The sequence below is a fragment of the Gloeophyllum trabeum genome (genome assembly GCF_000344685.1).
Source record: "Gloeophyllum trabeum ATCC 11539 unplaced genomic scaffold GLOTRscaffold_00001, whole genome shotgun sequence".
In the NCBI taxonomy this organism is placed as follows: Eukaryota; Fungi; Basidiomycota; class Agaricomycetes; order Gloeophyllales; family Gloeophyllaceae; genus Gloeophyllum; species Gloeophyllum trabeum.
In genome coordinates this window covers 3,544,814-3,557,080 of record NW_006920410.1, presented here as the reverse complement: position 1 = coordinate 3,557,080, position 12,267 = coordinate 3,544,814, and positions in this window count along the sequence as shown.

The following is a 12,267-nucleotide window of genomic DNA, read 5'->3' as shown; positions in this document are numbered from 1 at the left end:
TAGGAACGATCTGGAGAGCGCAGGAGACAAAAGTGCGATAGAGAGCAGATGGAGGGCTGGATAGGCTGAGATCTTGCTCTGATACGAGTAGGAGCGCTGTAGAGGCTGTAGGACGGGCAAAAAGTGCGATCTGGAGCCTCTAAAGCGTTGGGCTCATAACCTGTCCAACTGGGAAGCTGGCAGGCGTCCAGATACACACAGAGATGCCTGAGTCAAGCTCTATTAATGCTAAGGAAGTACAGAAATATACAGAGGGACATACCTGAGTCAAGCTCTATTAATGCTAAGGAAGAGAGCTTGACTCAGGAGCGCATTTTCGCTCTTCTGGGAGCGTGGGAACCAACTGTACAGTATGGGAAATGGAAGGGAAAAGCGCAGAGTTAAAGGGGCTAAGTCACCAGGGTAAAGGAAGCCAAAATAGCAAAGTGGTTACCACCACTAGCAGGGATGCATACCTGGAGGTTTTGGTTCAATCCCCAGTCAGCGCACTTATTACCTCCAATAGGTGTGTTGTTAGGATATTGTTGTTGGAATTTTGGGATTATCGGTCGAGCTTGTGAGCTTGCGTGCGATAGGATGGGGCCGCCGTAGGTGGCCGTAATGGGTGAATGATTATGCAGAACTCGTATATAGCCACTGTATCTGCTCAATGTACCATACGTGATTGCCCTTCGGGCAACTGACCAACTGGGGCAAGTGCGCTTGTCTTCCGTTTGCTAGGATTATTTCAACACAATCGCATCAACCCGCTTGCGGGGTCTAAATACCAAGCAAGGCTCTGGGGGCAGCCATAAGCCCACCGCTTGCTGGTCTCGCGTCGTATGCAAATCTATTCGTCATCTCAAATACGCTGGCTACGATCAACTACCGTATGCTACCCTACGCCATGCCACCGCCATGTTCTCGCTGCCATCGCTGACCAAATCTGCCTGCAGGGCCGAAGCTGCATCCGTTCGTTGTCGCCGAATTGCCATCGTGTTGTTGCCACCACTGTACGCTTGTTGTCACCGTGAACCGCCTAATGGGGGCTGAAACCCATCCGATTGCCGCTGGGGCTGAATCCAGTCAAGGGACTTGCCTTGTAGGGGCCGAAACCCACTGTACCGAAGAACGTGAGTTGCGATGTTGAGGTCGAGGTCGGGATCGAAGTTTTTGGAGAGCTATTGGAGAGCTGTTGGGATCGTCATATGCCTTTCGCCTACCTTTGCACCTAAGGGTTGCCCGTCGGAGCTCCTCGTGAGCATGGACTATCGACCAGATGTTGGAGCTGGGATTGGAGGAGGATTTGTGGGATTCGGGGAGTGCTGGATGTTGGGGAGTGTACCGAGATGGGGAGTGCATCGAGGCACTCGCTCGCTGCGCTCGGTGGAGTGTGTTGGAATTTTGGGGTTATCGGTTGAGCTTGCAAGCTTGCGTGCGATAGGATGGGGCTGCTGTAGGCTGCTGTAGCAGGTGAATGATTATGCGGAAACTCGTATATAGTTGCTGTATCTGCTCAATGTACCATACACGATTGCCCTTTGCGCAACCAACCACCTGGGGTAAGCGCGCTCATCCTCCATTTGCTAGAATTATTTCAACAATTGTAGCTATGTATCATGCATTGTAGGGGTATTGTGGGGGTATTGTAGGGGCATTGCAGAGGATTGTGGGGGTATTGTAGCTTTGCAGGGTGACTTGTGGGGGCATTGTAGCATGATTGTAGGTATGTTGCAGGAGCATTGTAGGTTTGTAACATGGATTCTGGGGGTATTGTAGACCTGTTGTGCAGGGTTGTTGGGGTATTGTATGATGATTGTGGATTTTCTCTGGGACCATTGTAGGTATGAGTGTGGGATCATTACAAATGATATCTGCATTACTAATACTATTTGGTGGCCACAAGGAAGTTTTTTCACCGCCGGCTCCAAAACAGTTTTTCGCATTTTCCCACATCAATACTTGATTTCATGATATGCCCTTCTGGGATTGGGGTCACCCCATATGTGGCTACAGGTTTACTTAGGAGCCCGAAAGATTCCAACCAGACACTAGCCAGCTATCACTTTTGGCTTGTACCCCTCCTGCAGCCTCAACCCAGCCACCGCTTTTGCTTCCGACAGTCACTATACCCTCTCCCTAATGTCTACTTTAGTATACAAACAACTCACAACAATCAGTGTAATACACAGCCCAATAAACATGGATCTATAGCAATGCAGTCTCAGCCGCACCCCAAAACTGATGAAGAGTTATGGAGGCAGCAGCACGCACAGTGCGCCCTACACAACTCACCTGTATTGAGTGGATGCTGTAGCTACTGGTAAAGCTCGTATGAACGACCCTTGTCATTAGGCAGCAGAGCTGCAGGGTTTATATACACTGTGGCCCATAGGCTGACTAAGCTACGTGGAATATCTATAATCCTACTGAGCTCCACCTATGATGTCACTGACCCACATGAGCTCTGTGCCCTTGTACAATAATGGAATATACCAGATTATTCCAGAGGGTTCCAGTATGTTCTGGTACGTTGTAGAACCTGGCAGCTAAGTCAGCGCCTAGTTCAACAAAAACACCAACATGTTTCCACCTTGCAATGAATACACATGATATCTTCCCACAAGCTGTGGCAAACACCTCAGTAGACATGCCCCTTCAATCATACATCTTGTCCCGGGCATCCCACTTGCTTTCCAGTATCATGCTGCACTGGGGGTGAGGCTGCAGGAGGGGTACAAGCCAAAAGTGATAGCTGGCTAGTGTCTGGTTGGAATCTTTCGGGCTCCTAAGTAAACCTGTAGCCACATATGGGGTGACCCCAATCCCAGAAGGGCATATCATGAAATCAAGTATTGATGTGGGAAAATGTGAAAACCTGTTTGGTCTGGATTGACCTTTCCATTGGACACCTCATCACTTATAGATGGTAAGATTGTTGCCATGCTTGTAATAGGGATAGCTTTCAGCATTTCAGCATGGCAGGCAATCACTTCTCTAGTATCAGGATGAACTTAATCCTTTCATGAGTTTCTTCACAAAGTCACTTCATCTACAAGTGAAGGACTCAGACTGGCTACAGACTGTCTATCTTCATGCCAGTCATCAGGGAGCTCCCCCAAGTTACCATCATCCGCCTGAGGAAAATTCATACGAACACTTCAAGTGGCAGCATTTGGACCCATGTTTTCAAACCAATCATTAAAATAGCTAGCATTACTAGCAACAGGAGTGGACGTAGTAAAACTGCCTTTCGATGAGTGTTTGGGATGCTTGAAGCCATCTTGCATTATGTCGGCCACATCTTGGGCAAGTGATAAGCTCGTCTCAATGTGTTTGGCAATCTGCGAGACAGTGTCAGCACCATGTGCACTTTGCATCAACTTGACATCTGTGTTAACATGGGAGCAGTCGTCTACTCGACATCCATGCTGTCTTGCGCACAGGAGCGGTCATTTTGCCTTGAACCGACATCTGCAGTTGCATGGGAGAGGTCACTCTATCTCGACTTGACATCCGTCGTTGCACGGGAGTGGTTGATGCCATCCGCAGGAATGATCATCCAAAAAACCTGTATTTATGTTGGGTGACTTAACAGTCGCTGAAGAAGAAGACATCAATGAGGACAGAGGTGTATCTGACTATGCACCTTGTTGAGTGCCCAGAAGGCCCATGACATTCAAGACGCCTTCTACGGCATCCTTGAACATATCCCCAGCCACATCGTTGCTTGACACTGGGGATTCACTAGTGAGGTTGTATGCGATACTGCTAAGTGTCAGCATTGCAGATTTGAAACTGGCAGTCCATGGTTGATCAGGCTGGGGTTGTCGCCAGTAACAGAGTCGAAAGCTCAGATGAGAGTAGAGGTAAGGTTCAAAAAGTGTAAGACTTAGGTGTAGCCTTACTACACAGTAAGTCCACGTGAAAAGAGAAACTTAGGATTCATGCGCACAAGAACCAGAACAAGTCTCAATTCCTGAGGGTGAAGCATAAATCTCTACCCTACGTACAAGTAGAATGATCCTTATATACAGCTAGCTAATAGTCCATATGTTTTAGGTACCAAATCCCTAAAATATCAGAATAAAGCAAATATAAATCTATAATGGGAAGTATGATGATTAAAGCAGATTTGAATATAGTTTCGTGAGTATGGGTATCCCTTTCACAGAAGCCCACAGGTATTGCCTGCCAAGTGATGCAGTCTCTCGTACGCGAGTGGAGACACACCAGGATAGTCATTGTATACCTGAGTGGGTGTGTATTTGTCTTGGGAGTCTTCCATGGCTGGCAGTGCTGCATGAAGGGATTCAGATTTGGGGATGCTGTACTCATTGTGTCACGTCACATCGTCTGGTGTTGCAATTGTGTTGTGTCACATCACGCCAGGCCTCCCGCATTGGGATCACAGGGACCAGCATTTTGCGCAGGACTCCATGCACAATGGATAGAGGTGGAATGGACGCAAGCTAGATGTGCAAGGCCCAATGTTGCTCAAACATCACAGCATGACTGTAGCGACGTGACTCAGGCATAGCTCGGAGGCTATGTCAAAACATTGATCTCATGTCGCCAGTGGTGTTTCTCACAACCTCAGGACTATGTAGGTCACCTTATGGTGTGTGACACTTAGTTGCCGCTACTTTTGAATAGCGACTATAGGTAATCCATATTTCCACGGTTTTCTTATTCCTCTGGTAAAAATGCCCCATTTGATGATGAGATCATTTTCACCAGAGGGATTTCTGGAATACCCAAAATTGAAGGAGTTATAAATTTGACCTGCTCAGAATTGGCCAAGCATGTGCATACTTACCATATATAGATATTAAGGTTACCATATGTGGATGTTGGCTTACAAATAGCTCACCCCATGAATGTCAGAAATACCCACCCGAACAGTGATGGGCTTAACCCTGGTTAAACCGGGGTTAAGCCTCGTTGCCCGGGGCTTGACCATTTTAACCTTAACCGTGGTCAAAGTTAAGGTGTGCATGTCACGTGCATCTTACAGGACACTACAAGAGCAACCAAAGAATTCTAAGCATTCAGATTATAGTACTTTATTAAGTCCATCTCCAATGGGTGCCCAACCTCGCGCAGAGGTCAGTCAAAGTCTGGAGAGCATGGTAGTTATCCGTCGCTGAGGTGTAGCAAGAGATGTTCAGCAGTAGCCGTGAGCACCATCGCAGGAGACAGAGGTCTGTCACACTATGTCACAACATTATCTCACATGATTGCTCAATGAAGTCATTCTACCAAAATTAGTAGGTGAAATTCATGTGCAAATCACACATTAACTTTCTTAATCCCCCGTCTGCAAGGGATTCAACTTCATTGACTGACGCTAGTAATTTCCTTTTGGTCGCACTTCCCGATTTGGTTATACTCCAGTTAATTTGCTTATTCTACAGACCCGATACCTAAAGCATACGGTACACTCCCCCTTTCTGTACCTTACCACATGGAAGGCCGCAAAGGCCTCACTAGCCGGAGACGTTGTTGAGACTTAAGACACGTAGCAGAACGTAGAACACAGCGTATGATTTAGCACGAAGTGGGGAAAAGGGAAAAGTCAAGTACAAGTAGAGAATCACCTTATAAGGCGAGCGAGCAGACAGAATGAACCACTATTGGAACAGGCCAATCAGAGGCCTTGATCCCAAAGCTCTATGATGATTGCTTCCGCAGATTGGCCAATACGATCCTGGCATAAACGCCCACGATTACACTCCTCCCCCCTCAGAAGAATCTTGAGGACTGTCTTGAGGGTGATTCTTGAGCCAGTCGTCCAGGGCTTGACAGTCCTGGATCTCGCGACCCGGAAGCTGAGAATCGTCGCGTTCATTGTAACCGACCCAGCGGACAAGGTATTGCCAGCCGCGCCCTCTTCGACGGGCATTGATGATCTTCTGAACTTGCCACTCTTGTTCGCCATCTTCGGTGACAATAGGGCCAGGTCTTGGAAGCTTGCGGGAGGGAAAGAGGTCATCATTATTTGCATGATATGGGAGTAGGTGCTTGGCATGGAACTCGGGGAAGATGTTGGTGGATGGTGGCAGATCGAGGGTATAGACAGAGCAGTCAGGATGTGCTTCGAGGACCTTGTACAGACCATCAAATCGAGGCATAAATTTAGCGACCCTGAACTCGCCTTTCTGTTTATAGTCTTGTCGTCTGTTCTTCGTAGAGAGTAGGACATAGTCACCTGGGGAGTAGAGATGTTCACGATCACGATGTTTATTCGCGAAGTGTGCTTGATCAATCTTGGATGCAAGGAGGTTGTCGCGGGCCTTGGCGACATCATTGTTGAGGTGTTGTATCAGTGAGTGAGCATCCACGACCTCGGAAGATGGTGGAGAATCAGGGTCCAGGGGAGGAATCACGCGGGGTGTGCGACCATGACGGAGTTGAAAGGAGGTATAGCCTGTGGACGTGTTAAGTGTGTTCATAATAGCAAAGCGGATGCGAGGAAGGGACTTAGCTGATCCAGTCTGGAGGCGGTCGACATGATAACAGATCGACTGGTTGACCGTCTTGTTGGTGCGTTCGCTCGCGCCGTCTGTCTCGGGATGGAAGGCAGTTGACATCTTCAGTTTGATTCCAGTTAGTTTCGTGAAGGCCGCCCAGAACTTTGACAGGAAGAGGTGGTCGCGGTCGCTCACGATGTTGAGCGGTAATCCGTTCTTGCAATACCAGTTATCGAAGAAGATGACGGCAAAGGCCTCTGGGGTGTTGTCGGTTCTGACGGCAGCTAGGCGAATATCCGAACCCAACCGGTCGGTGAACGTTACAATGGAGTTGTATCCGTGGTCCTCTGGGAGGGGGCCGATGAAGTTGATACCAACCGAATCGCACCGTTTGTCCGGGACAGGGAGGGGGTGTAGCAGTCCTGTAGGCTTGGAAGTACGGTCTTTATTACATTGGCACGATAGGCAGGAGGGGAGGTAAGCAGTTTCGAGGTCTCGCCTCATGTTCTGCCAGTAGTAGGCATCTTGGGTGGCCAAGGGCGTCGTGAGCGAGTTGGTATAGTGTCTCGCGCAGGGATCCCCAACAAGGAATGACTAGGCGGTTAGTTATGTATAGTAGGTCGTTATGAACCGTAACTCCCTCCATGGTCTCAACTGTTGCAAGCAGGCGCTCACAGAAGCAGTCCTTGGTATAGCCTTCTCGTATTGAGGCAAGGATGGAGGGGTCCGCGGTGATCGTGAACAGGTTCTCTGTATGGTTCGGCAGCTCGGGGAGTTGCGCCAGTGCCATAACAGCACTATACGCTGGCTCGGTGAGTGCGCAAATGGGGAGGGGGGACTCGCCTTCGTTGTCAGGTGGTAGGCGCGACAATGCGTCTGCAACCGTGTTGTCTTTGCCGGCGACATACTTAATATCGAATTCATATTGCGAAAGGAGCTCTTGCCAGTGAAGCTGGAGTTGTGAGAGGCTTTTCTGGGTGTTGAAGTGTTCCAGCGTGCAATGGTCAGTGTACACCGTGAACGGGACTCCTAGAAGGTCATTGCGAAATTTGGACAGTGCACGTACAATACCTAGAAGTTCCTGTTCATGTACTGAGTAGTTGAGCTGGGCACCATGCATTTGCATGGAGTCGAAGGCGACAGGCCATGCCAACTCCCAGGTCAGACATTACGACAACATCGCACCCATACAGGACTTGCTAGCATCGGTCGTCACAAATATCTTGTTGTTGCCGAGATTGTTGTGGTTGATCATTGTGAGGCACTTGCAGCTGACAATCAAGGTTTTGATTGCATCGAAGGCACCTTGGTGAGTCGAAGTCCAACCCGGCCACTCTTTGTTGGCATCTTTGGTCGTCAGCGGCGTTAGTGTTACTGTGTGCTCGGCCAATTTCAGCAAGAACACTGAGATGTATTGTACGAGGCCCAAGAAGGCCCGAACATCAGTTGAAGTTTTGGGTGTTGGCCATGCAAGGATCTTGTCGACTTTGCTAGGGTCAGCTTCAATACCCCGGGTAGATACTATGTGGCCCAGGAATTTGATTTCTGTGGAGAAGAGTTCAGTCTTTTTCAGAGAACAGAATAGACTCGCTGCTCGCAGCGCTTCGAGAATTAGTCGAACATTCTCCTTATGTTCCTCTATGGTTTGCGACCAGATGACGATGTCGTCGAGGTAGACATGGCAAATCTTGCCAATGTATTGAAGGAGTGCATTGAACATGCATCGTTGGTGGGTGGCCGGGGCATTACGACTGCCCTGAGGCATGAACAGCCACTCGTAGAGTCCAAAGGGGGTACTGACTGCCGTATACGGGACGTCGTCGGGATGGACTCGTGTTTGGTAGAACGAATTAGTCATGTCAAGTTTTGCGAATATCTTACCCTTCGCGCAATCCAACAGGATATCGTCCACACGTGGGAGCGGGTGGCGGTCAGGTACTGTATATGCATTCAGTGCCCGGTAGTTGTTCACCCAACGCGGCAGCGCGGTCGGGTCGGACTTGGGGACAAGGAACACCGGGGAGCAGTACGGCGAGGACGATGGATGCATCCAGCCAGCAGCAAGATGTTGTTCGAGAAGTACGCGCCAAGCATCACGGTATTTCTTCGGGCAAGAATATTCCCGCATTCGAATGACCTTGTTGGGATCCTTGAGACGGATACAATGATAGACGTCCGAGGGCAGGTTATCTAAGTGTGGGATATCATCTGGGAAACAGTCAGCGTAGCAGTGCTTGTAGTCAATGTCTAACTCCTTGAGAGTTTTAGCAGCATCGAGCTTTTCGATCCGATCACGAACGGCAGCCACCATATTAAACTCCTTCAAGGGTTCGCAACATGCGTCCACTGCCGCTCGGTGGGGAAGCGATTGAGCCTTCAGCTCTGCAACGACATCATTGTGCATCAGCTTATAATCCCGAGGAGGAGGAGGAGGGGTAATGCGAACTCTAGAATTCAATAGGTCATAACCACATGACTTGTCTATACATGTACGGTCTTCATGGTCAAGAACAAGGTGGTTGTGAGAAAGGAATGGTCCACCGAGAAGGATATCAGAACACAAATTGGGAACCACAACTGCTTCCAAACAACGGGAGTGCCAAACATTATCAGAAGAGGACAGGGACAGTTTGATAGAGTCCACGAGCTCATACTCCACGGGAGGTCCTTCAGACATAGCGAGGGTGCAACGGATAGGATGCTTCAAGCGCGATGGTATCAGTCCCAGGCACTGTACGAGATGGTCTGATATCAGTACCATGTGTGCACCGCTATCCAACAGGCCAGAGATAGGAACAGGAAACTCGTGGGCAGGCCCAGAGATAAGGGAAGAGAAGGTAAAATGAGAGGTAGAGAGAGGTGCGCACTCGGGCTCAGAATCAGATCCATCCCCTAGAACGCACGTAGGCATTATTATGGCAACCGGACATGTAGGTCCATCGTCATCGACGTCCTCGATGGTAGCGGTATTGACGGCCGCAACCAGTCGAGGTGCGCGGGTCGAGGGGCCTGTGGTGGACGATTTCAGGTGGGCCGGCACATCTGCCTCAGTGAGAGGCTTGTACTTGATAGGGTCCGGTCGTTCGGTGCACGTCGCCTGCCTGTGGTTAACACCAAATTTCCGACAGTTGAAACATCCACTATACTTCATGAGGAGGGCACGCTCAGCATCTGTGAGGCCAGGGAGCTTGGCCGTGTTGCCAGCAAAGGGCGTTGGGCGAGAGGTGTATGTAGTTGTCGACGTGGAGGAGGTAACGATGGGCGGGCGTTGTCGCTGACCTTGTTGGCAGATGGAGTCCGCAATGGCCTCAGTCTGGTTCCGTTTGTCATGAGCGCGTTCTTCGTCGAGCAGGCGGACTGCATTGATCCAGGGCTTGAAGGCAAGGGCCTTGAGCTCCCGGGTGTCCTTCTTGCAGTACCATTTGGTCTCGGTGTTCATGCGCGCTTCGAAATGGAACCTCAGACTTTGATCGGTCAGGTGGGATGTTCTTCCTTTGAGCAGAGAGTTAGTGGATTGGATACGGTTTACCCAATTCCAGAAGAGCTCATCGTTCTGGGTTGACTTGAGGATCTCTTCGCGCAGGTCATCCTCCCAATCGTCGCGGAGATAGAGGCTCTTCATTTCGGTGATGTATGCGTCGAGGGTGAGGCGGTCGATGCGGTCTTGGTCTGACTGGTACCAATTGGCCAGGCGGCCATCTTCCATACCCCAGGCAACGCGGCTGACCTGCTTGTCGGCATTGAGCTCCTTGTGCATAGCATAGACGCGGCACATGTTGTACCATTTGCATAGGATGACGGGCGTGAGGTCACCAGGCGTTAGGGTCGGAGGAGACTTTGGCGTCGCCTGTTGTACCATCGCGAGACCTGTTTCACTGTTCAGCATTGTTGCCAACGGGATATCGTCGTCCGAGCTCGAGGAGTCAGAGGTTTGGGTACTTGGTGTGGGTGATGGAACGGGTGGTGGTGGAGGCGAGGGTGAACGGGACGGTCTGTGGGCGTCATTGAACAAGTCTTCTGGTCCAAGTCCGGAGGGAACTGATGACAGCGATGACGGGGCAGAGGTGCCAGATTGATGGTCCAACTGCGTGGGTGCGAGACGAGCGCAGATCTCTGAACGAGTCAAGACACGGGCAGTGATCATGGGGAGACTAGGGGGGGACGACAGTTTGACTGGGGGACTGGGGGGAACGTACGACTCGGTTCCTTTGGTAGTTCCTACTGCGAAGGAACGCTCAAAAAAAGTGGAAGGCTGCGAAGGCCTCACTAGCCGGAGACGTTGTTGAGACTTAAGACATGTAGCAAAACATAGAACGCAGCGTATGATTTAGTATGAAGTGGGGAAAAGGGAAAAGCCAAGTACAAGTAGAGAATCGCCGCCTTATAAGGTGAGCGAGCAGACAGAATGAACCACTATTGGAACAGGCCAATCAGAGGCCTTGATCCCGAAGCTCTATGATGATTGCTTTCGCGGATCGACCGATAAGATCGTGGCATAAACGCCCACGATTACACCACATGGTTGTTAGATAGACGGTATATAAGGACTCGCAATGCTTGTACGTAGGGTAGAGATTTTCTTTCCCCCCTTAAGAATTCAGAGTTGTTCTAGTTCTTAACCGTGGGAACCTAAGTTTCTAACTCGTGGACTTACCGCGTAGCAAGGCTACGTCTAAGTCTTACACCATCAAACCGGGGTTAAACCGGTCAAGTGGTTAAACCCCAGGCAAAAGTCAAGGGGTTAACCGTTAACCAGCCCATCACTGCACCCAAAGGCTCCCTTTTAGCGGAGATGTGCTTCGTTAGTGTTACTTGATGCCATACGAGTCTCTCCGAAGGCAAGATGGAAAATCGAGAATTGAGATTTTTTTTGCAGCCAAATTGGCCACTGTTACAAAGTAGCGGTGACTAAGTGTCACACACCATAGACATTGTAAAATCATGGTTAAAGCTCCGTTTAAATGAGTATAATCTCCAAGTTGACACTCAGGGCAAGACTCTGTGGCAACGCGCCTCTGCTGACCAGCCCCGTGGGCTGCGACTCAGTGTCTGAGACATCGCGCAGACTATATGGGTGGGCAGCATCGAGAGAGGACTCCCTCTCCCGACCTCGCCCTGCTCGGTCTCATGTCGCGCTTGGAGCTGACGACCTCAGTCGCCATTAGGCATACTCAAATGATTACCCTCCCACCTCACCCTGTATTTTTTTCTAAGACCACATATGTACACTGCCATGTATGTCGGCTTATCGGGAAAAAATAGTTTGGGGCTGCCCAATGTCTGTCGAGCTGCTGCTGCACCCGCTAACATTCTCATCCCTGCAAGGAGGCGATTACGAGTCCTGAGGTATGAAGGTCGAGTCCTTACGTGCAAAATATGCCTGCATGCCGAACGTTGTACCCCGTGAGAACCGGTTGTGCCGAGAAGTCGTGGGAGTTATGTTTTGTATTGCAGACTACATTTTGGAAACTCCGATGGGAAGTCCGGTTGTATGTGAGACTACAAAACCACTTTTGGCACATTTTTGTAGTCTCTGGGACCATTGTTTGCTCATTTGTGGGCTCAATTCTTTGTCTTATCTCTCTTTTATTTTTTCTAGTCTGGGGTGTATGCTATACGGGTCTACAACAATAGTTTCGTGAATTTATCGATTGTGTGTCTTGTCCTAGTCCGCATGGCGGTTTTACTCTTATTGCTTATCGTGGGAATTGACTATTGTAGTGGCTTGTAGTCAGTGGCTGAGGCCTTCTATGACATAGGCTCTCTGCAGGTTCACCCGATCTGCAGAGCCATTACATCATTGGTATCTGGAATT